At 53.6% G+C, this 24429-nt stretch overlaps 1 long non-coding RNA gene across 6 annotated transcripts; it reads right to left on the bottom strand.

Annotated features, from left to right (window-relative positions):
- Positions 1 to 1233: 1233 nt before the first annotated feature.
- Positions 1234 to 16276, bottom strand: LOC108961867 (uncharacterized). Of its 6 annotated transcripts, XR_007778212.1 has the most exons (6): positions 14922 to 16276; positions 14047 to 14157; positions 9834 to 9963; positions 8062 to 8685; positions 5258 to 5301; positions 1234 to 5163 (listed from the first exon to the last, which is right to left on the bottom strand). It is a non-coding gene; the product is annotated as an uncharacterized LOC108961867 (long non-coding RNA). The 6 variants fall into 6 exon arrangements; XR_007778210.1 differs by having other exon boundaries at positions 1234 to 5301; positions 14922 to 16275; XR_003944733.2 differs by having other exon boundaries at positions 1238 to 5163; positions 5258 to 8685; positions 14922 to 16273.
- Positions 16277 to 24429: the final 8153 nt, after the last annotated feature.

Below are 24429 nucleotides of genomic sequence, written 5' to 3'. Positions count from 1 at the left end.
AACGCGCCAGACTCTGTCCCAGCCGTACGGGGAGCACCGTGTGCGCAGCCACGCTGAGCAGTTTAATCAACTCAGAAAGCAATTTGTTCTCTCTCTCTTTATAACCTTGACAAGCTAGTGGGTTATTTTTAAGCACACCAGCAAAGGCAAAGGCAATTCCCGACTGGTTGGCAGCTGGCTGTCAAACCACCATGCTGGGCAGGTGAGCAGCCCCCTGCTTTAGAGCAGGGAAAACCTTTTTCCAGGCTTCAGGACCTTCACCCACACATGTCCAAGCCAGGAGCACTCTGCCATGGGCACAGTCCATCACTTTGGGACAACACAATGACACGATGCTGTTGACCTGGGGACAATTCAAGTATGCCCTGTTTGCCAAGTCAGGTGCAGAGCTGAGGAGCCTAAGAACAGCTCGGGACCGATGATTCTTCAGAGGATGGATGGGCAGCTGAGAGGAGCTGTGTTGTAGTGGCATTGCTTGCCCTACCCTATAATTTCTTCCCCTGGAGAGAGCTGTCCCCAGGAAGGGAGGATGGAGGAGATGGTACATTGGGATGGCAGACCCACTGACACATGCACCCTGACACCCATCCTACTCCTTTATCTCTAAAATCTGACCTCCCAGTGAAGGAAGGCAGATATTTTCAGACACGTACCCACTCTGCAGCACACCCCAAGTCACCCAGGCACCGGTGTCAGGGCACCAGCCCAAAATTCAACCAGGGCAGCTCCCATCCTCCCTGCTGCAGCATCCTTGCTGCCCACTGCAGTTCTGGGTTTGTCCTGTGCAGCCTCCTTCCTTCCAGTGGCCAACTGGACGACTGCAGTGGGAGATAGGGGACCTGGAAACCTGAGAGTAGGCGCAGTTGCCTCTGACTGCTCCGTGTCCTCAGGGCACTGGGCCGTGTTTGCTTTGGCCTGTGCTGCCCCAGCAGCTGCTCAGATGTGCTGGTGATAACACGATTAGCAGTAAATTGGTTAATGCTTTCCCAGCCAGCAGGATGAACGGGGTGCAGGGGCCACCTCCCTGCCACGACCACCACAGTCCTCTCAGACCCAGAGGTGCTGAGTGCTCTTGGGGACAATGCTGTCATATTGGTCTCCCTCATCAGGGAACTGGGGAGGGCCTGGGGAGCAAGATTCCTGCCCCAGCAATGATATGGTTCAGCGCCTGCACTTCCAGCTGATTTAAAGCAATGTCCAAGTTTATAGAGAATTAGTGAGACTAAGGAACATTATTTTTCTTTATTAGGTTAAAGGGTAAGCAAATACAATCAATCTTGTCATGTATCACAAGATGTCAGCAACTTCCCACCTCAGCCAGAAAATTACCAGCTCCTCAGTGGATTGTGGAATTACATTCATAACCGCAGAAAACAAATATATACATGTATATTTTAATGAAAACACTGAAGGTTGCTACCTCACATCATCATCACAAATAGGTTACTGCTGAGCTAATTTAATCAACAACAAAATCCAGGCTGCAGAGGAACCCCCACTTGGAGGAAGATGCAGCCCACGTAGGGAGATGAAGGTCTTGGTGAAGGTATCTGCGTGGGATGGAGCTGGCAAACATGACCCCACACCCCAGGCTGATGCCCACAGGGACTTGCTGCCCCAGCCCCAGCCTCGACCCAGATGAGTGCAACCATGATGCTGTGTTCTGCCCCATGCTTTAATGATGCTCTACCCCATGTTTTGCAAAATGGGGACATTTTGCAAAGGATGTGTTTGGGCTCAATTTGGCTTCCTCATTTAACAGCTTCCTAATTCAATTGCACTCATCTCCATCCTTCCCTCACCATTCCTGGTTCAGATAACCTTGCTGAACTCCTCTTGGAGATTAACCAGGGGGAGGGAGCCCATTAGCTGGTCCGAGCTTCAGAGCTGCTAATCAAAGCTAATGAATTAACCAAGAGGGTGTTGATTTCCGATCTGAGCATTTGGGAGGAGGGACAAGATCTGTCCTTCCCTCTGTCCCATCTCCTGCATGCCACTGCAGTCCCTTGCTCTGACAGTGCAGGATGCTGCCGTCTCCCCTTTCTCCATCCACAGTTCCACCTGGCTTGAGGCCAGCCAGGGGCGAGGTAAGAGGAAAGCCCTTTTGAGCTGGGAAGACACAAATAATCATTGTAATGATGACTGGTAGGACTCTGAGCTGCCTGCCAAGATCACGAGCTGCTCAGACAGCCTGAAGAGCAGCGAGGCTGGAAGTCATCTGGCAAGCACAGGGCTGTCCACAGCAGTGGCGGGGCAGAGGGCAGGGGATGTGGAGAGGCGAGGAGGAGCAGGGGGCCGGAGCCTTCCTGCCTGGCAGGATGAGGGATGTGGCCCAGCAGGGCCAGTCTCACAGTCACGGGCACTGTGCCATGAAGGAAGCTGTGTGTGCTGGCCAGCACGGCCAAGGGCTGCTCCTGACCCGTGTGTGACCCCACGTTTACCCTGCTGTCCCCATGCAAGGGCGGCTGGGTGACAGTTTACCCAGTGCCAGAGTGACTGTGTTGCTAAACAGAGTGGTGCCCTCCTAACTCTGCAAAGGGCAGCACTGAAAAATCCTCTTTTGTAGCTCCAGATCCCCAACTCCAATGTGTTCACATGTCATTCCAAAGCAAAAATATTTGATGGTCTCAGCAAGGTCCCCCAGCCTGGAGGCAATAGGAGGAGAGGGATGGCCCAGGCAAGTGCAGTTGTTCTCTTGGTGGGCGGGGATGTGGCAGTGTCTTCTCACTCCAGAGCAGTGCACTCTCCAAGATCTGATGTGCAGGGTAGGTGATGGTGGCAATGCTGTCCCCTGTTGCTGTGGCATGGTGCCTTGCCCCTGAGATGCTTGTGGGCAGGCAGTCTTGGATGTGTATCATTCTTGGAGATGATCTGCACGCAAAGCTGGTAAGGCCCTCGTACCCAGTCAAGTCACTGTCTGTCCCTCTCCTACCCAGCTGCCCATGGAGCCACGCTGCGAGGTCTCTGTCACCTCTGTCACCCAGCAGGCAGAGACCAGGTTTCCCCAGCATTTATTCTCCAAACCTGCCAAGGGAGGCCAGCTGTCCAGCCCGAGTATAACGCAGGCAGCCTGAGTCTTGTTTGGCAGAGTCACCACTGCACTCCAGATCCCGCTGAGTGCCCAGCCCGTGGTGACAGGGACCATAAAACACTTGCATGGGCAGATGCGTGGCAGTGCTGAGGGCTGGCTGCCTCCTTTGGAGTGTCCCCAGTTCAGAAGTACTCAGGGTTGCCCAGATTGTTCAAGGCTCCTCTGGGAGCTCTGGTTCAGCTCCTGTGCATTGCAGGGAAGCTGTGGCAGCTCAGAGCTGCAGAATTACTGAGGTTGCACCACTTGTTGCTTGCCCAGCTGATGTTGGCTGACAGCTGCTGTGCACACGCTGATGCTCAACAGAACTGGCAGCAGGATGCTGTCTGTTCCTGCCTGGATTTTGCCTGCACCACCTGCTGCCCACTGGACAACCATGGCTTCAGTGTGCAGAGCCCAGGTGCAGGTGTGCCCCGGTGGCATGGGGCACAACCACCATGCTGAACAGCATGCCCAGGGAAGCTGAAACCTATGCAGGCACAAACACACAAAGTACAGCCCCTGGCACCTGGTGGCACATGCAGACCCCCAGCCTCGAGCTGGACTCCTCCACCTGAGCCCGGGGCTTTCAGATGAACAAACACCTTCAAAAAGGGTTTTCCAGCAGGACATGGGCTGGAGGACCACGGTGAGCTGGCTGCCCTGGCGCTGCAGGCGCCCTGCATCCGCAGCCACGGCGTGCTGCCGCTCTGCAGCCCCAGCCCGCCCTCATTTATCTCCCCTCCAAATTGTGAATGAACGAACTTTCTCCCAGAATAAATAACCATCGCTCAAAAGTTATTTTAGGGCTGGTCTCGGTCGCTGGAGTTTCCGCGCCTGCCGAGGCCCATCACATTGTTTTCTGCTGCTTTCCTTGGCACGGCCCCAGTCCAGGGTTCAGAAGTTATTACTATAAAAGTCAAATTGCTTTGAGGGAGGGAGGCTGGGGGAGGCAGGGTCGGTGAAGAGAGAGGGGATGGGATTCCTGGAAAGTCTCCAGCCAGGGATAATTGGAGCTGTGCGGGGTTGGACCAGTCCCCGCCGTGCTCGGGGGAGCGTTTCACCTGGCCTGTGGCCAGCAGAGCCAAGGCAAGGAGGAGGAGGAAGGCTGGGTTATTGCAGGCACAGCCCCCCTGAAATACAGTGCTGCTGGGGCTTGGTGTGCTGGGGGGGATTCCTGGGGGCCCCCAGGCTCATTCCTTGCCATCTCCTGGAGAGCCCTTGCCCATCCTCCTCCTTGCGGCCCCTTGAACCTGCGCTCGCCCCACTTCCATTTATGCTGGTTATTTCCCCATCTACAACACTAATTACTTTCCTGCCTTTGCACTGAGGATTGCCTTAAGCCCTGAAATATTAATGTTTAATTTCCCTTCTAAAACTTCCTCTTTCAGTGTTTGCCACTACAACTTGGTACATTTTGGCCATCCATAAAAGTAAATGTTCTGCCCCTTCACACCAGGCACTGCACCCAGTTGCAGTAAAGCTGGTGACAAGATACCAGTTCCCATCCTGAATGAAGCAGCATCATCCTCAATCCTTTGGGCTCTTTTCCCACACCCTCTGTAGTCAAAGGTTGCCCTGGACCTTCCCTAGCACAACAGGGCAGAAGCAGCTCATGGATGTGGGATCTCAGCAGGGATGTCCTCTCCCAGGGTGTCCTTGTGGGATTGTGCCCTGGCTGCTGTGTCCCAAATCCTTTGATCTAAACACTATGCTTTTTTTCCCTTTTAAAAATGATTTCTGTGAATGGTCATGCTGATGTGTCCATGCAACCTCATCAGAATTCAGTTTGCTCTCTCCTTTCCTCCAGGCAGTCTTCTTTTTATTATTCCCATTATTTAAGGTTGACCTTACAGCAAGGACCAGCATCCTCCTGGCAGATAAGGGCCGTGTCTGTGCTAGCCCTTCCCACCTGCACCCCAGAGACCTGCCCTGGGGTGCCCCTCACCCTGAAGCTGGCACCCCAAATCCGCCACAACCCACAGTGCCGGGGAAGCAGTGCAAACACCCTGCAGCCAGGATTCACAGGCTGGGAGCAGGCAGGAACAGCCAGGAGATAAGACATGGCTCAGCTTTGATACGTGCAGCTCGTACGCCTGGAGCAAAATCATCAGACAGGGGCATCCACTCAGCGAGGTGACTGCTGGGCAGCAAGGCTTCCAGGGACAGGGAGCAGGCACAGGAGGTTACCTGGCAGCAGGATGTGACAGCAGAAGACGTGACCTGTGGAGGCACTTCAAAGAGGACATCTTCATGGAATCACTGACAGGAAGAGCCCAGTGTTGTTGTCATCCCACTGGCACTCCAGCCCAGCTAAGCCACCCTGGCACAGCACAGGGCACATCCCCAACCACTACCCTGCCCCATCTCCTGCCAGGGTCATGAAATATTGCACTACCTGTGATGGTCAGAGTGAGCAAATATAAAAACATTAACAGAGTATAATGAAGAAAAATGTGAGGAAAGGAGAGGAGAGTAAGTAGGGTGAATTTCAGGTCCATGGCAGCTGGGAGACAGGCAAGGCACTCTGCCCTATACACCTGGGACCTTACTGCCTGAGGACATGTGGAAAACCCGTGTCCCAGGGCTGCAGAGTTGCCATTCCACACCTACCATGACCCTGCACAACCCCCAAGGCCCAGCTGGTGGGGCAAGTCTTTGCTTCTTACAGGTAAAAGCCAGCAGAAATTATCCCTGGGGCCACATTCAGGTGGGCTGATGGGTGAGGTGGGATCCTGGCTCCTCTATACACGTTTTCCACCTACCCTTTTCTTTTATAGAATCACAGAATGGTTTGGGTTGGGCCTTTAAATGCCATCTAGTCCAACCCATCCAACCCCTTGCCATGGGCAGGGAGATCTTCAGCCAATTCAGGTAGTCAGAGCCCCATCCAGCCAGACCTTCCAGGGATGGGGCCTTCACCACCTCTCTGGGCAGCCTGTGCCCAGTGTTTTACCATCCCCAGTGTAAAAACCCTCACCCCTTAAATTGAATCTAAACTGACCTTTTTTCAGTCTAAACCCACTGCCCCTTGTTCTGTCCCTTCTAACCCCCAGCTGTGAACCCCTGCCACCCCACCGCCCCTCTCCCGCAATCGCTGTCCACCAGGCATAGCTGGTTCCTTCGCTATCCCTTCCCTAATGGATCTGACAGCTGCTCCCTGCACCGGGCCAGGTTTCAGTTTCCCCACGCTGAGGTTTTCTTGCACAGTCTGTTGCAAAGCAAGAGCCAGGGCCGTCTCAGCCGGGCGGCAGCGATGCTCCCGGCCATGGTCCGGCTGCCAGGTGGGTCACCCTGCTGGCCCCTCGTGGCCCTCACCAGCACACTGGGGACAGGAAGGAAAGAACAGAGTCGTAGGAATCCGATTATGAACTGAGCAATAGCACGTGCGGAAGAGCCTGTGGGGAAGGGGCTATTTTCGCCCAACGAAAGTTGCAATTAATTTGCGGAGGAAGTCGCTCGGCATTAAGAAACCCTCCAGGCAGAGTCCAGACCCAGGGACACACATCCCATTATTTTCTCGTTTAAAAACCATCTCGGTGGTGAAGGGGGCTGCTCCCCCCAGGCTGGCGCTAACGGGGAGCCGGGGGGGCTGGGGAAGGGGGAGCTGGCTCTGGAGGGGCAGGCGTGTTTGGAGAGGGAGAGGGAGCTGAAATTAACCTTGGAAAGCATTCAAATTAGACTGTGTAATAAGAGACCCACTTCTCTGGGTAAATTTGTTAGGATTAGGGCTCACTGAGCTGTTGAGGAGAATTCAGCATGGCTCAGAGCCAGGACGAAATGAAGCTCCTGGCTTGGTCGGCTGCGGGAAAGTCCAGGCTAATGGGCTTTGGTTCAAACTTTGATAGGAAAAAAATCCAGGAACAAAGGCACTAATTCTTCCAAAAGCCCCAAAATCTCAGTTTATACATTTCTGTTTATGTTCATTCATAATAGATATACACAGCTGTTCTTATCATTCATATTCAAATTCCATATGCATCCTTAGCAGTTAGTACTCCTGCCTCAAAATGAAAAGAAAAAAAGCCATGTGGAAGATTAAAGAAAACTAAAAAACAACCTGTCTTGGGGTGTGAATTCTCCCAGCATCTGTGTCTGAGATCAGGTCCTTGCACTGGGCCCAGCCTCAGGACAGAGGAGGAGCCCACTACCAGCATGGGCTGGACATTTTAAAAAGGGACTTTTTTGAGTCTCTTTGTCACCTGTCACAGACCACCCATCTGCTGAGCTTTCTTCACTCTGGGCAGTGAGGTGGCTGGCTGGGTTTCACCCTGTGCCGCCAGTCCCAGTACCCACCCACAAGCCCATGGCTTCCCCAGTGATATTCTGTGACTGGAGAGGAGGGCATGAGCCCGACCTGCTCCCCATGGGGGGACATCTGTGCTTACACTGCCCTGGGTTAACAGAAGGGAATTTTTCCAAATTCCAAGGTTATAAGCCAAAAAAGCCCCAAACCAGCCCAAACTAAAGCAATGATTTTATGTTATTTGGTCTTTTCTTCTAAAAAATATTCTCTGTCTCACATTCCAGAGGATCTGTCCTTGCTTCCTTTAAAAATTATCCCTGGAGTAAGGACCAAAAGGAAAAAAAACCCCACCAAAATAATTTAAATCTCGATATCTCACAGAATATTTGCATCTTAAACCTTATTTTTTGATCCCTGGAATTTGCTCTTACGGACAAATCTAGTGCTGTTGAGTAAAGCTCATTAGTAAGAACTATCTGCTAGAAGGAGCAGCAGGGACAGGGATAGCACAGATTCTTGAAGTGTTGTCACTGGGTTTCAGAGTTAATCCTGCTGAGAAGTTCCCTCTCAACTCGGAGCTGTTGTTCCGCGCATCCATGACACTGCTATTGATTCTTAGGATTATTAGGGAAGGCTGGGACTCCATCCCTCTGCAGTGGATGTGTAACCTGCGGTGCCTCAGCGCGGACGGCAGGAACAGCAGCAGTGGCACCAGGCGGCTGCACCGGCCCCTGACCCTCCTCCTCACCTCTGCGCGGTGCCCAGGTGAGATGCAGCTTCTGGCACGGCAGGGATGTGGCCTGAGCCGTCCTGGGCAGCTCTAACCCGTGTTCCAGAGCCAGGAGGGGGGTGACACGCCCTGCGGAGCAGCGTGCTGCCGCTGTATTTACATTCCAGCGTAAATTGTCTTCTCCTCTGGTCTCTCAGGCGTCCTGTCCCCGTCCTCTCCTGCTGCGCGTTCCCCCGGCTGGCGCAGCCCCTCCGTCTGCTTAAAATATCCTTTAATCGGGAGCTGCTCATGTCTTCCGGCCACGGCAGCGGGGGAGCGGCAGCCTGGGGACAGGGGACAACCCGAGCACACCCGGACAGGGTCCGTGTCCCCCGGTGCGGTGCCCAGCACGGTCCGTGGTGCCTGCGAGTGCACGGGCTTGTACCAGCGCCTTCCCCCGCGTCACCCTCGCACGCAGGGCACAGGTTTGACATCTGCCCAGGATGTGTCCCCACTCAGGCAGTGTTTGAGTGCCTGTGAGACGTGAGGGGAGGCGTCATCCCGAGACGGAAAGATCCCCTGTGGGCTGCAGAAGGCAGGCCAGAGGAGTAGAAAGCAGGCTCACCCAGCCGTCTTTCATTTCATGAACAAACACATGAAGACCTGGAAGCAATAAATCCAGAGCTTGGACTACAAAACCAAACGCGGCTGCAGGTCCCTCTTGGAATAGGAAAGTGGGAGGAAGAGGGCAGCCACAAAGCCAGCTGAGGAGACAGGCACCGTGTCTCCTCCTGAAACCACCGGGATGCTTTAAAGGGGCTGCTTCAGGGTGCTCTGGCCAAAAATGTGTTCCCAAAAAGCTGTGTGAGCTGGTTTCTTTCTGCTGTCAGTCACTGTGCCCCAGGGATGCACAGAGCATTCTTGGAAGCAGCCTGGATTGGCAGGTCCCAGGGTGAGCAGCTGTCCCTCACCCAGCTGGGAGCAACAGGAGCACAGCCCAGGGGAGCACTGGGAGCACAGGTACCCTCTGGGTGCACAGCATCACCCACACCCCACGCTCCAGGTGCCAGCTCCTGACGCAGCCAGGGCCCCTCAGGGGCACTGGGTCATGTGTGCTGTGCCAGTGGGTGCTGTCCTGGCTGCTGCCCCAATGTGGGGCTGCCCTGGGGGTGCTGCTATGGGAGGGGGCTGCCCTGAGCTGCTCTGTGGGTAGGGCATCCAGCCAGGCATTTCCCAGTCTGGGTGCTTCCTGCCCATGGTTGCAGTGTGGCACCTGGTGGCCAGGATGACTCCCACCTCACAGTGCTCCTTGGAAAAACAGCTGGGTGCCACCAGACCCTGTTGCTGTCAGGTCTCCCCAGTCCAGCTATCTCACTCCTGCTGCCAAGCTCCCCACTGTGCCCCTCCTATCTTGCACCAGGAGCTGAGCATTTGTGTGGCTGGCCCTGCCAAGACCCTCGGGCTCACCTGCCCATGCAGAGAGGACAGGTGTGTGCCCAGGCTGTCATCATTGCCCCCAAACCAACAGAATTCACTTTAGGAGTCCCTGATTCCCATGTAGCTGGGGGCATCCCACCCTGGAGACTCGGGGAGTCCTGCTCCCATTGGGCTGGAGACCCAGGGAGGAACAGGAGAAGAGGATGGACAAGTGACAGCACAACCAATGAGCAGCACAAGCCATTAGAGGGATCCCTGGCCAAGTCTGCACTCTCCCATGGTCAGCCTGCAGTAATCCCAGCTTTTCCCACATCCCTGCCAGGTAGAAAGGCAGACTGGGTGCCCACCAGCTCCCTCCCCAGGACTGCACTCACCTGACTCGACGATCTTACAGGTGATCTTTTCCAACCTGGATGATTCTAAGATTCTATTACTTCCCCTGGCAGCCGGGGAAGCTGCAGCAGCATCGGAGCTGCCTTCTCCTTCCAGCATTCAGGCAAACTGCTATTTGTAAAACAAAGGTGAAAACATCAAATCAAATGGATGAGTCAGAGAAGTTCAAAAAACGGGGAGCGCGGGGAAGGGGAGAAGCAGGATCTCCATCTCCCCTCCCACCTGCCAGCAGGCAGCGAAGCAGGCAGGGGAGCAGGCGGCACCTCGCCTGCTGGCAGCCCATCACGGCTTCAAAGCGGGCGCAGATCGGATCGGCAGCAGCCAGGGATGCACCGAGCAAGCGCTTAGCGGGGAAAGGAGATGGCTCCGATAAGCCAACGTGTGAACTCCCAGGTTTAAATTAACTAATGACTTCAGATGCTGCCGATAGTCTGCAGGGGATGGGGAGGAGTGATTTATGGGAGAAGATTAAACAGATTAATTAGGCCAGCTTTACCACTTAGGAGTTACCCAGCCAGAATGGGGGCTGTGCCAAGGAGGACCCACTGTGCCCCAGCCTAGTGATAAAGGATGGGAAACAGCTCCAGCCCCTCCTCACCCCCACCCCCGCCCTAAGCCACAGGTGCTCTGGCAGCCTCCTCACCCAGGAGCATCCCTGGGTGCAGGAGATCCCACCATCCACCCCAGCACTTGCCCACAGCTCCTGCTCTCAGGTGCAGACATGGGAGACTTGTGGACTCTCTTCTGCTGCATGACCTGAACCTCCCCAGGGCTTCCCAACCAGAACAGAGGGTCCAGGGTCTGCTTGACCCTCACTGCTTTATGGCCACAGGACCAGGCACTAACATGGACTAGGCACCACAGCTGCCAGGTCTTTGGGGTGAAGTGCAAGGTCAACAGAACTCACACCAAGGTTCTTTCAAATCCCAGTTGCATACACGCCAAGAATCAGTGATTTCCAGTGGCTGGGCAAGCACTGAGCTCAGCCTTATGCTGCACCGACTCACTGCTCTCACGTGTAAGGAGTAGCCATGGTCTCAGCCAGGAGAGCTTTTTATCACATTATGGGAAAGCACTTGGAGTTTCCTTTTCCAGGAGCCCTGGATATAATAAAAAGGCCTCCTCAGGCTTCAAAGCAGGAGGATTTTCATTGCTTCCTGGGTCAAGAACAAAGCACCATTGAGCACAGCCAACAGTTGTTGTCTCTGTCCCTTGATGTGCATCAAGCATCCCGTTCTCAGGCTTGGAGGGCTCGGTTCACAGGGATGGAGACAGGTTCATCCACAGCCATTGCTCTGGACCAGGAACACTCTGAGACAGATTTGCCCCCTTAAATCATCCTAGCTTCACCATGAGCTGCCAGGGGCAAGGCATAAGGAGTGCTGGTGGCCTGACCCCAGGGCTGGCAACACTTCCCCATCCACTCACTTGGTACCTGCGAGACAACAGGGCACTGCTGGAGTGCATAACGTGGTTTTCAGCAGGGAAAATGCATGACTGTGTAAATAACACAGAGGTACCATGAAAACAGCTGTTTCCACGTTAAAATGGAAATTTAACAGAGTGACAAGCAGGAGCTGCAGGGGATGCAGCATGGGCTTCCTCCAGGAACCCACACAAGTTGCAGCTTAGTGCTGGGGCATGAACTTCCCACCATGTCCAAAGCCCAGCCCTGGGGTGATGCTTGCCCAGAGCGGTTCAGGGAACTTCCTGCCCCTTGCCCTGGGGCACCCACAGAGAGCTGGAGCTCTGCTTTCAGCCTGCTGCCCCCAGCACTGTGACATCCCGGGGACAGGCAGCTGGGGACATTTCCCAGATGCCTTTGGAGAAACAGGAGCTCCTTGTCACTGCTATCAGCATGAAGCTCTTGGGCCCTTCCCCTGCCCACGCTGGGTCTGGGACGGGTTTCCTGGAGCTCTTTGTCATCAGTGCATGGGGACTGGCTGGGGAGGGCTCTGCCTGGCTTGGTGCCACCAGTCTCATGGCTGGAAATGAGGTTTTGGGAGAAGAAATTTCTGATGTCCCCATGGCTCCTGTGTGCAATGTGAAGAACCAGGCCAAGCAAGGCTGTGGTGGTTTCATGAGCCACTACCTGCTCCCCACATCCCCTGCTGCCAGCCCATGCTCTGTTTTCACCACCTCACCCCGCTTCCCTGAGAAACAATAAACCTCCATGTTTGTGCAGAGACACGACAGTTCACATGGGGAAAAAAAAAGGAATAAAAAGTCAGAGGAAAAAGCCTGGGCTCATGATGTCCCAAAACCACCACACCGTTGTGGCTGCCTGTGAGCTGCTTCAGCTGTGCACAGCATCACTGGCAAGAAATTACTCACTGCACAATATTTTTGTTTCCCCAAACCATTAATGAATTATTTAGGCATCTCTAGCAGTTACATGGAGAATGATCAACCGCTGCTCAGTGTGGGCTGTCTCAGTGCCTGCCAGGGAGCAGCTTTTGGGGAAAGCAGCCCCATTGTCATGATGCTCCACGTGCCTGTGCAGGGCCATGGAACTGCAGAGCTCTCTGCAGTGCTGCCAGCAGGGCAAAGAACATCATCTCTCCCTACAAAGGCTACAACCAGGAGTAGGAGCTTTGTTCCAAGGCTGGAAGAGTGAAGTTCACCTGCTCCGCCTCCCCCAGCCTGTTCCTCCCTGCGACGTGCTCCAGGCACCTGCCCAGTGCCAAAACCGTGGAGAAACTCAGCCCTGATTTGTAATGTGTGAAGGTAATCCAGTGCTGGAGCAAACTGCTGCACTGAGTCACAGCAAACCTTGGCTACCTGCTAATGAACCTGGGCCTGGGATGTCTGAAACCTGCAGAGAAAGCCCTGGCTGTGCAGACAGGAGAGCTCTGGCTGCTGCCAACTGCAGCCATGAAACTTCACGAGGGTGATGCCTATCCCTGACAAAACAGCCCCTGCCAACACACACACGTGCTCAAAGTGTCTCACAGACTCAGTGCAGCCTCCTGGAGCAAGGTATCACTTGTCATCCTGCACTAGCACTACCAGGCACGGGCTGGAGGCTCCTCACCCCGGGCAAGCACCAGGCAAGGAGATATTCTCAGCTACTCCAAGAAATACCTGTAATCCTGCAGATAAATGCACCCAGTGTGGAGAAGGGAGGGGATAAAAGCACTCTCTAAGAAAACTTCAGAAGGACAAAAGTCCTTTAGTAAAATCGCTCTTCCTTGTTGGAAAGGCACACAGTGAGGACAGACTGCTGCTGCTCTGAAGGTGAGCGCTGCCTTGCCTGGTGCTTCCCTGCTGAAAGATGTGGGACCTAATGGGACAAACAGGGATCTGGTGCTGCCCTGCAGCCCAGGCAGGCTGTAGGGCTCTCTGCCCTGTAGCTGAGGAAGAAGGCTATGTTTTAAAGCCAAAATCCCCAGTAAGGGATGGGAAGCCCTGATCCTGGCTGTCTCTTTTCTGTCAGTATAGTCAACAGGCTACTGATGCCAGGGGAGACACTGGTCCTTAGGAATCACAAAGAAGCTCTTGGGGCTTTCAACTCAATTGTAAAGCCTCTTCATCCCTTCCTTCTCACTCTTATACCCAGTTTACAGCCTCTGCCACAAACCCATCTTTAGGCTCATCCTGGACAGGCTGGAGGCTGCATGGATGTCTGGATGGGGGTGAGTCTCACCAGCCACCATGGATGTTGCCCCACAGCAGAGCCTGCATCCCTTCTGGCAGCCCCCAGCCATGCATTTCTCCCAACACTTTGTCTTCTCCCCTTTCTCCAGCTAAGCCCCCTGCATGGCCTCAACTACTGGCAAAGGTTCCCACAGACCATGGCTGCTTATGCCCTTCTCAGATCTGGGGACCACCACCTGCTTCCAGCTCCTGAATGATGTCCAAATACTCTTGCTCATGGTTTCACAGCTGCCTGATATCTCAGCCATCCCCAGCCTGCCTAGTTCATGGCATCCCCAGCACTCCATGAGCTTGGCATGCTCCTGGCCCAAGGTCCCCAGACAGTATTTTATCTTCTGAATTACTTCCCCTGTGCTGAAGGATGGGGCAGAAAGAGCTGAGGTTGTCAGGTGAGGATGGATCTGGAATCCATGCAAGCCTGAGTCTGAGTATCAGTGCCTGGGTGCTCAGACACTGCAATTTCCAGAGGAGAGCCCCCTCCCCGGGGAAACCACTAAGCCCCCTTTGGCTGCTTCTAGATTTGGCAGAGCGCCTCACCTGTGCTCCATGGTTTGGGCAGTTAGACCTTTCCCATACCGCACAACTCCCCTGGCACTGGTTCCTCTGATGTCTCGGCACTGAAAGCTGAGAGCTGGAGGGAGGGACCCCCTGTGAATGAGAGGGAGTTTGCAGACATCCCCGCAGCCCCAGCTTCCCCTCCCTCATCCCCAGCCCCACTGCGCGTCACTCGGCTCTTGCCTGCAGCGGGGCCCCAGAGCAGAGAAACACACGCTTTTTGTCAAGGCTGCTCTCCTCATGTTTATTTCCCTTTGCCGTGGGAGCAATTTCCCCTTCCCACACAGGCAGCGCCGGCCGTGGCCGTATCAAACGCGGCCGTGGGGATTGGGCCAGCCCTGCCCCTGGCAGAGCCAGGCGGGGACGCGGGGCCGTATCTCATCCGCTGGCATGCAGCACGCAGCGCCTGCAGGAAACATATGTCACTGCTTAAACAGATCGTGAAAGCTTCAATCACTTCCTTATGGCGGAGCCGGGCTGCATTCATACCAAGAGCCAGCATCTCCTGCGCTTTTCCTGTGAGTGAGAGCAGCCCTCGGCCCTGTGGGGTGCTCCCCTGCCTCGCTGCTCCCCTGTCCCCCCGGGCAGCTCCACAGGGAGCTGTGAAACACCATCCGGAAAAACAAACCGTTTCTTGTCAGCACCTCGTTACCTCCCTAAGATGCTCCCCTCTGCCTGCAAACCTGCCCTGCAGGAAAATCAGGGGTGGAGCCCTCCCCAAAATCACAGTCCATCCCCAGGCTCCCCCCAGCGTACTTGCTGGGTGCACAGCTGCTGTGTTTGGGGCACCCTGCGCTTGCTGGCAGCTCATGGCCAGAGCCCAGAACAGTCCCACTGGTCCCCAGCCCCTCACTGACCCTTGGGGCTGCCTTGGAGGAGTTCAGTGCATCTCATGGGCATCAGCTGTGCGTGGAGTATGGGATCCCCCAACTCTGCCCGTCCCCAAGGAGCTTCATATGATGCTTTCCCAGGCTGTCTCTTGGAGCAATGTCCTCTGGAGGGATGTCAATCACACACTCTCTCCTGCTCCACTGATGGGATTCTGAAAGCCCCCAGTGTCAATAAAGCAGATGGCCACAGCTGGCCCCCAGGCTCATCCCCTGCAGCAGCGTCCAGGGCGGCCCAGAGGGTCCCTCCCCCAGGCGTGGGTGGGTGTTGGTGAGACGATGCATCATCGCAGCGTCTCTACCCTCATGCTTGGTTTTCTCCCGTGGGCTGGAAGCTGCTTTTTTTGGAAGAGATGCAGGCAGGAAATCTCACGTGGGCTTTGGTGGTGAGACTGGCGGCTGCAGTCATCCAAGCCTGGCAGAAGGAGATGTTGGCAGACAGGCCAGCCTGGCCATGGGTGCTGTTGTGATGGCAGACTATCTGCCAAAGAGCTCCCCCGGATTCTCTGCTGCCACCCTGCCTTGCCCAGGGGTTCCCCTGTCTCCCCCCATCTCCCTTCAGTCTCCAGCCACCTCCGCAACACCTCTTGCCTGGATGGAGGGGAGCACTTGACAATAACATCTTCCTTATGTGCCTGCAACAACAGCCAAAATCCTTGGCCTTTCCTGGGATTACATTTCAGTCAAATGCCCACACCCTCACATAAGGAAAGAGCAAGACAAGAGTGTTATTTCTACAAACACAAACACCCACAGAGCTCCTTGCCAGCTGGAAACAAGGGCACACAGGCTGGTGCCATGCCTGTGCAGCTCCCACCTCCCCAAGCTCTGCTCACCAAGACTTCACCTGGAACAGCCAGTTTGCTTAGGACAGTCCTCTTGCCTCCCTGCTTGGAAGAAGCACCATTCCTGGAGCCTTGCCTGCAGCTCAGATCCAGCTCCCTGCCGCAGGATCACGTTTGCTTACCCAAAGCACCTTCTTGCTTGTGAAGGACAAGGACCAAATCCCAGCTTGATCTCACCCGTGTGATCCCTCTGGGTGCCTCTGCTCCAGGACCACTCGCTGTGTGAGCAGCCCTGGCTCTGTCAGTATTGGCAAATCCAATCCCAGCCAGAAAGGTGCCTCCTGCTCGTTAAGGAAGGGAGTAGTACCTGACAGAACCCTCCCTACCCTCCTCTGCAAGCCACCCTTGAGACGCCGTGCAACACATGTGGCAGCAAACCCGTCCCCTGTGTGGCCGCAGTCTTGCCTGAGAGATTGGAGCCACCAGGGCTCTGCCAGATCCTGTGCCTGCCCCAGGCAAGAGGTGGGGTGGCTACAGCACTGTTTCACTTCTGCACACCCATCCCCTACCCAGCAACCCTCAGGGTCGGGTTTGCCTCCCACCCACTCCTGCTGCTTTAATAGGGCAGCAGGAGTGGAGCAGCCACCTTTCCAGCAGAAAGGAGTTGGTGGAAGATTGTTCAAAAGCACAAGACAGTTCACATGGCCAGTTCCTGTCATGCTGATTGATGTTCCTGAGGAACACAGCTTCAGTCCAGTTCATCTGCTCCCTTTTATTTCCAGCACCTGGGAGCCATCTCCCTGCCACAGCAATTCTTGTGTATCAGCATCAAGTGCTTGGCTACAGAGCTAATTCGTACAAATTAAACCAATTTTAAGGGGAAGAGGAGGCGCAGATTCACTCCCCATAAACATTTTGCTATGTGGTCTACAACCTGTTCAAACCACATAACTCCTCATGGTTGTAAACAACTCCCAATTGCTGGTTCCCAGCCTGTGTCTCCAAAAACATTTTTGGGCCGGACCCTCCATCCCTCCCCATCTGCCCACAGCTCCAGTCCCTGGAATTTACCAACACTTAAAAATATTTTACACATCCCTGTAAAATCACACACATTTAAAGCCAGTTAAGGCCTGAATTATGTTTTAAGATGTTGTCCAATTTGTAAGCATCATAAAAACCTGAAATAAGTTATCGCAGAAATAACCACAGGGAAATTACTGTCCCAGCTCGCAGCTGGGGAGGCCATGACCCTGGAGCAGGAGCAAGCTGCTCTTGCTGTGGCTAATGCAGCCAGTGAGTGGGAGAACTGCCTGCACTTTTGGGGGATCTATTTTAACCATCAGCTTTGCCATAACCCCAGGCAGTTACACAGCTCACCTTCTGCTACCAGAGCTTCCTTTTAATCTGGGCACAAATTTGTTAACAGCACAGGAGAGCCCAGTCCCACTTCATCAGGGAACCCCATAGGTGCTTGAGGGAGGGAGGGATGGGGAGTTCAAGGAGGTGGGTGTCAGGACAATCCACTCATCCTACCTGTTTGGAAGCATGGAAGGAAGCACAGCTTCGCTAACAGGTATTTTCCCCAAAAGTATTGCCCAGTGAGTCATGCAGGAGGTAATTTTGCCCATGCAAAAACTTTCCTGCCAAACCATACCAAGGTTCAGTTGCATGTTTTGTGTTTGATCAGCCTGGTAGGGGCTGGTGAAGGAGGCTGCCGACCCCCAGCAGCACTAAACATCAGCAAGCACACAAAATAGCTTCTGCCTCCCAAGTCTCCATCCCGGCAAGGGTACCACTGCCCTCTGCTATATGACCATTTTCTCCATCTTGCTTCCTTCCCAGTCATCATCGTGCTACATCTTGATTTCCCTCTGAAATCCTCTTGGCTTTGCTGCCAATTTCCAGAGGGAAAGCCACCACAGAGTAGGACCAACCAGCATTCCTGGCTCAGGAAAGCCTCACTGGGTTCTCAGTCACCCTAAGGGTCTCAAGTGACACATCTGGGCCACTGGCTTCCCACCACCTCCATGCTGGCTTTGAACATTATGGATGTGCACAAAAGGTGGGCTGTGAAATTAAAGTGCCCAGAGAAAGACAAGGAGCAGGACCCATGCCCGAGATAGAGCTGCCCCCTGCGTGGCGGGAGCAGTCGGGCGCCTTCCCCGTGTTTTGCACTCTCCATCTGTCTCCAATGGAAGGCAGGAGCCCAGCCTGGAAATGCGCTGATTCTTTCCAGAGCTGCAAAACGAAGCCTTTTCATCCCAAGGACTCGGGCTGCTCTGCAAGCTGCCCTTCTGCCTCCCTAAACTCTGACCAGATTTCACACCGAGCCTTCAAAGGGAAGGAGCTGGAGCAGCATCCCCGGCAGGCAGCGCAGTGGGGACTGGCCGGCTGAGCCCCCAGGGGTTCCATGGGGCCACCGGTCCCCAGGGCAGGGCAACAAGTTCTCATGGCAGAAAGGTGTTAACGAAGGCCAAGCAAGCAGGCTGCGGCTCAGCTGCTGGCAGGGAATCACAGAGCCCAGGTCTGTTTTGTTGCCAGGTTATCAGTGGATCCATCAAGGGATGCCTTCAAGACGCCAAATCTATCAGCTCTCCCATATGGATGCCATCCACACTGAGCCATTTCCTGCCTAATCGGTATCAGCCCTGCTCCTCCCTCCTCAAAAATTGCTCTTTACAGCCTGCTGCAACTCTACAAATATTTTTACAACAGGTAAAAAAGGCACGGAACTCATCCCCACCCCTGGCCCGAGCCTCCCTGGGGGCATTCGCTGTGCACCACCACAACAACCAGGATGCAGGTGCAGGAAGAAATCCCTGGGCTACAACATTACTTTGCACTCTGAATTTTCACTGTGGGTCTGCAAATGCCCCGGTGGGTGTTGAAGGCCTTGCAGGTACCCAGGAATAGGGATGCAGGTGACAGGAGTTGGACAGGACCTCCCTGGGTGCCAGGGCAGAGCCCCAGCCAGGGTGTGCCTTATTTACCAGCAGAGAGGAGTTTACCTCGCAAAGGTTTCTGTGCCTGATAGCCTGGGATTATTTTGTCTTTCATGTGGTCTCTAATGAAAGGGAGTCTGGAACAGATGCAGATTTGAAAGAAAAGAGGAGGAGGAAATTTCTTAGCATAGGGTTTCGGTTCCCCTGCCTATAAACAGTGCTGACAGCGAGAGGCGGCAGTGATAAACACATCGATAAGAGCCCAGCTAGACAGGTAATCTGCACAAAAGGTCTGTCTGGAGAAGTTTAGGCAAAAGTTGCCACACGCTGTTTAAAAAACACAAAACCTCAAGCCCTGGCCAGTGTGAGTGGTTGCGCCAGGGAATTCCCCCAGCTGCTTGGGCACAGGGTACCCCCAGGTAGGAGGGGGGGTTACCCCATTACTAAACATGGCTGGTTTTCCTGCCTGGCAGCTGCAGGAATTCCCAGCAGAGGGGTTGTTCCCAGCAAATGCACTTGGCGTTCCCTCCACAGCCCCAAAACCATCTCGCTTCCTCGTCTGATGAGCTGTCACATATTCTTAGAGTTAAATGTCTTCAGTGCACAGTATTCAGGGAAATAATTCCTCCTGTTTAAAGATTCATGGGCATGGGTGTTGGAGAGAAAAACAGCAGTTTTCCCTTCCTTGTGGTCAGGAATTTCTGCAGAGCAGGATTGTTTTTGATAACAATAAACAGCGTCTTGGCCCAAGGATCATCCCACTGGTGATACCATTTCCAGGGTCCCAGGAAAGGGACCATAAATCCTAAGGCCTTGAATAAAGAGTGTAAATGTTTTAAGGCAGGAGTAGCAGGTATAAATTGCACAGAACTTTATAAAAGCCACAGAAAATACATCCCTGCCACACGAGCAGCATAAGCCTTACACAACAGCCGGGATGATTCACGGGAGTGGAGAGGCATGAATCACCCGAGGTGGGAGAAACAGGTTTTTACCCTGTACCTGTAATGCAGAGCCAGCCCAGCTTCGGCAGGGATCTTATCAGCCCCATCCTGCTCCCTCGGCACTGCTGCGTGACTTGACTTGCCAGCACCGGCCTTGCCGGGGTGTGATGGGAAGAGCCAGGGCAGGCTAAGGTGTTGTAGGAGAGCCAAGGAGGGTTTTCTTTTAGACCACCTGATGCCTAGCAGGGATAGCAGAGAGATGCCCATTATTTTCAGGTGATAACAACGAAATATTTCTACAAAGAGCCGTGCCAAAGGAGCAAAAATAGTATGAGTCTGGCCAGCACAAAGCTTCTGAAGTTGAAAGCGAAATACCCGAAGGCTCTGATGGCTCTCACTTGCCAAGTGACCTGGCTGCTAACAAAAGAGCCAGTGAGGGAAATAGCCTGCTCTCTGGCAGGCATGGAGACACGACTCTCTTTAGGGCTGTGAGAACTGAATCGGTGGTTAGAGATGAAGGTGCTCATAAGAAGCTGAATTTTAAAGCCTGTAAATTAACTAAGTAAGAAAGTAGCAAGCAGTCCTGGCTTCCTGAAAGGGGTTCATGCTATCTATCTGCTGGGATGCGTTCCTCCATTGTCAGGAGGGCAAACTAAGGAGAACTACTTGACATAATATGTTTGGGGTTTCAAAGCTCTTTGACAAGGGTCTCTTACGAGATGCTATTAAGGGAATTAAACGCCTGCAAAGCAAATGGAAAAAGTAACACTAATGGTTGGAAGCAAAGAGGAAAAACGGCATATATTAACGAGGGCTACCTTCCAGAAGGCTATGGTACCCATGGGGAGGCTCCCCAAGTTTTTGTGTCAATACCACGGGTGTTAAAGAGATGCCTTAATGATCTGGAAAAGGAGAATGAAAAATGTCATAAGAAAAACCTGGCAGAGGACCCAAACTGCACAGAGTGTTCGGAACAAGCGAAGGCTACAGGGAACTTCAAAAGGCCTGAAAAGAGCTTGATGGATGGGCCAGTCAATGGCGGATGAAATCCAAAGTAGACAAATGCATAGTCATGCACGCTGCGAGGAACAGGCCCCACTAATTCAAACAGAATGTTAAAGCACAAAGGAACAGCAGAGATAACAGGGGAACACTCTGGTGCCAGTACCTCCATCGATGGCACCCCCTCCTTGAAATCCTCTTGCAGTGGGATTAGAGGGTGCCATGCTCAGCCCTGGAGGCTTCACTTTGGTGTAGGCACTTTTCAGCCTCACTTTCTCCTGAGGAGCCCAGGGGCTGCACAGGCACAGAGGAACCCTGCCTGTGCTCAGGCACGGGGATCAGTCCAGATGAACAAGGTCTGTCAGGTGAGGCTAAGCCTCTCCTCCATCAGGAACTGCTGAGCTAGAGCCTGATTTTGCAGGCTGGGATTGCCCTCAGAGGGGCTCTCCTCATCTCCCAGGGGAAGAGCCCAATGAGGCCTGCCAGGAATTATCCAGCTGAATACCCTGGGAGCAAGGTAAGGTGAAATACTGTGTCACTGCTCTCCACAAAGATCAGCCATCCCAGAGGATAGCTGCTCTGAGCAGGCTGGGAAGGTGGGAAGTCCCACGTGAAGCCCAGGTTCAACGGGATCTGCCGGTCTGGTGAGGTCCACATGGTGCCTGACCCCGATGCTGTCACTCTCCTGAGACTGGGTGAGATGCTTCTTTGCTCAGCTGGGGATGGCCCCAGCTCCCTGCTTCTCCCCTCTCTCTGGTCTGCCCAAACCAGCAAAGAGGAGCTGGGGCTGGACTTCATCAGCATTAACAGGTCCCATCAGTGGGTGCTTGGAAGTCAAAAAGATCTAAGGTGCCTTTGAAAGAGATGCAGATGTTGAGAGGCATCACCAGAACTGGGGACCACTGTGGGGGCAGGGGGCGGCCCCAGGGCTGGGGGACTGATGCCAGCAGGGTCCTAATAAGTGGCTTTGACACTTGAGAGATGCCAGGCTTTGGTGGGAGCTTTGCTTTGTGAGCTGGCACTCCAGCCCCAGCACTGGCTTTGGGGAGCTTCCCACCACAGGCTGGGGAGGGATGAAAGCAATAAATGCACCAAACTGGACACCGCTGGGCAGTCTGGGGTGAGCAGGGATCCTGTGAGGAGCAGATGGGAAAGACCTGGTGGCAACAGTGCCAAGGAAGTGACACACACAGCCAGGAGCAGGGGAGGGAGTCCCCATCCCCACAGGGCAAAGAGACCCAAAGAGCCTTGCCAGGTTTTTCCCATCCATTCACAGCTTTGTTAGTGGTTACTTTTCCGCAAATAAATTCAATATTTATTTCCAACAAGTGGCTGGTGGGAGGTAGAGGAAGGAAAGACACTTATTGAATAATTGCACAACCCTCAAGAAAAGCCATAAATTACCCAGCTCTGTCACTATAATTTCCAGCCAAAGTCCTAATGAATCTTTCCCAACAATAGTGTAAGGACAGGTCTGAGAATGTATTGAACCATCTAAGCACTTGGGTAAGCAAAGCAGAGGCATTAATAACCACCACAAGACAGCCCACACAGCAGCAGGGACACAGCATCGCGGGCTGCCTTCACCCCACAGCCTCTGCCACAGCCTTTGCTGCCCCTACACGAGGTGAGAGCAGCTCTGGGGGTCACCAGCCCAAAAGAGCAATTGGAGGCTCAAACAGTTCAAAGGTTTTGATAATTATAGGCAGAAAACTCAACAGCAGGAAGGCATCACTAACAGAGGCTGGTGCCTGAGGTATGTCTATAGGTAGCAGAGCAGCGACAGTTTTGCTGGTTTACCCTGTAGTTTTGGTCCACAAAGCAATAGAAGATGAGAGGTTTGTCCACACAATGAGTCGTGTTTCACCTATGGCCTTCAGCCTAGCACATTAATGTAAGAGCAGATAAAAAATACTGGCTTTTTTTTTTTTTTTTTTCCAGACAATAGCAAAATACAATAAAAGCTGCTTCTGTGAATTGCTTTTCCAGGAAGTGTTTCTTAATTCAAACACATCTTTCTGCCTTTTCTCCTCAAACTCTTCCTGTAACCAGCAGAAGGGAAGGTTAAAAAAAAGAAGAAAAATGAAGTACTCAGGTGGTGGATGGGTGGGATGGGCAAACCCCAGCTCTCTCTGGGATTACAGCCACCCGCACAAGTGGGGCACAGCAGCACCCTGATGGCCATGGGACACTGGTGGCCAGGGCTCCTGAACTTCCTTCTCCCAAAAGAAACAAAGTGAGTCAAACCCAGTCCTGAGGTGCAAGTCCAGTCATGCTCCTCAGTCCCCACTGAGCCCTGTGCTTTCCCTTCCCATTTCACTCCTGCACCTCCAGTGCTGCTCCCACGGTGAGGGTTTAGTGCTGCGGCCGCCCTGCAGTGTCACATAATGCCATCTCCACACCCAGCACCACGCTCTGCAGCACTCACAGGACCTCAGTGCTGACATCCGAGCACTCCTCCAGCAGGAATGGATTTCAGCCTGCAGCCTCCACTGAAGCAGGGAAGAGTTATTACTCCAGTTTGCAGAGGGGAAACCACGGCACAGCAGGGTTGGCTTGCCCAAATCCACAGTGAAATCTGTATTCAGGCAGGTGAGAGGGATGTGGTTTTCTGTCTCTTGGATTAGCATCTTAATACCCCAAATATGCTGTTTCCTTCCCATCCCCATGGATGGCCTTCTTCCACCAAGGTTTTGGATGTTATTTCCTGCCCAGCCACACTGGAGCTTTCAATCCAGAGGGACATACCCCAGCCCCACTCTGCTGGAGGGCACAGGCAGCTCCTGGGACCCTGGGGGGCAGCTGGGAAGGGGGTCCCACAGGAGATCACAGCCCCCCATGAGCAGACAGATTAATGTTTCAACTTGTCTCAGTGTGACATTTCCATCTGGTTTGACAAACTAAACATTTGAGTTTGCAAATGTCAAAGTATTTCCATCAAAAATGTCGGTGGTGAAATCTGACATTTCATAATCTCTTTTTTGTTCCCATTCTACGAACATTTTTGATATTTCAACTTTGTCTCAATTTGAGAGGGAAAACACACTGCAATTTTTAACCAGTTTAAGCATTTACATATTTTTAACCTAAGCCATTAGCTAGGTCCTGTGGGCTCTTCCTGCCAGGAATAGACATTGATGGTGGCACTGGACAGTCCCTCCATGAACCCCGGTTATTTGCAGAGGGGGTTCAAAGTCACAGCCCACAGCATGCTGGGAAGCAAGCACATGAAGTTTCCTCACTCTAGGCTCCAAGCCACATCCAACCTGCCCTTCACCTCCAACTTCTTGCTCAGCTTTTTCATGGGATCATGCTGAGCTCTGTCTCCAGGGGCCTGGGCAAGGGGCTTCTCACCCCCTCCCGCTGCGTTGGTGGAAGAAGGAGCAGGAGTCAATGCAGAAGAGCACGTACTGTACAGAAATCTATAGTCAGCTGCATTTTGATACAGTTCCCAAAGTACCTAATTATGCAGCTCGGATTTCTTCCTGCTCCTCATTCCAGCGATAGCTCAGCCTGAATCTTTATCAGGCCTTGGGGCTGCGCAGACTGAAAGGAGACATTCCCCTCTCCCCTCTTCCCAGCAGGATGAGAGGGCAAAGGTAGAAGGGCAGCACGCTGCTCTTGTCAGATTTGCAGAATGCAGTGTCAGGGAGCAGGCGTCTAAGTGCACATAACACCTACATAAATGCCTGGCTTCCCCACGGCGCTGGGCTCTGCCGGGGAAGGCTGGTGTGGAGCCAAGCAGGCAGCTGCAGCAGCGCAGGAACACGCTCCGAGGGGGTCTTAGAGGGATTTGGGAGAG

This window comes from Serinus canaria, chromosome 9, assembly GCF_022539315.1.
Source record: "Serinus canaria isolate serCan28SL12 chromosome 9, serCan2020, whole genome shotgun sequence".
NCBI lineage: Eukaryota > Metazoa > Chordata > Aves > Passeriformes > Fringillidae > Serinus > Serinus canaria.
This window is presented reverse-complemented; position numbering and strand designations above follow the sequence as displayed.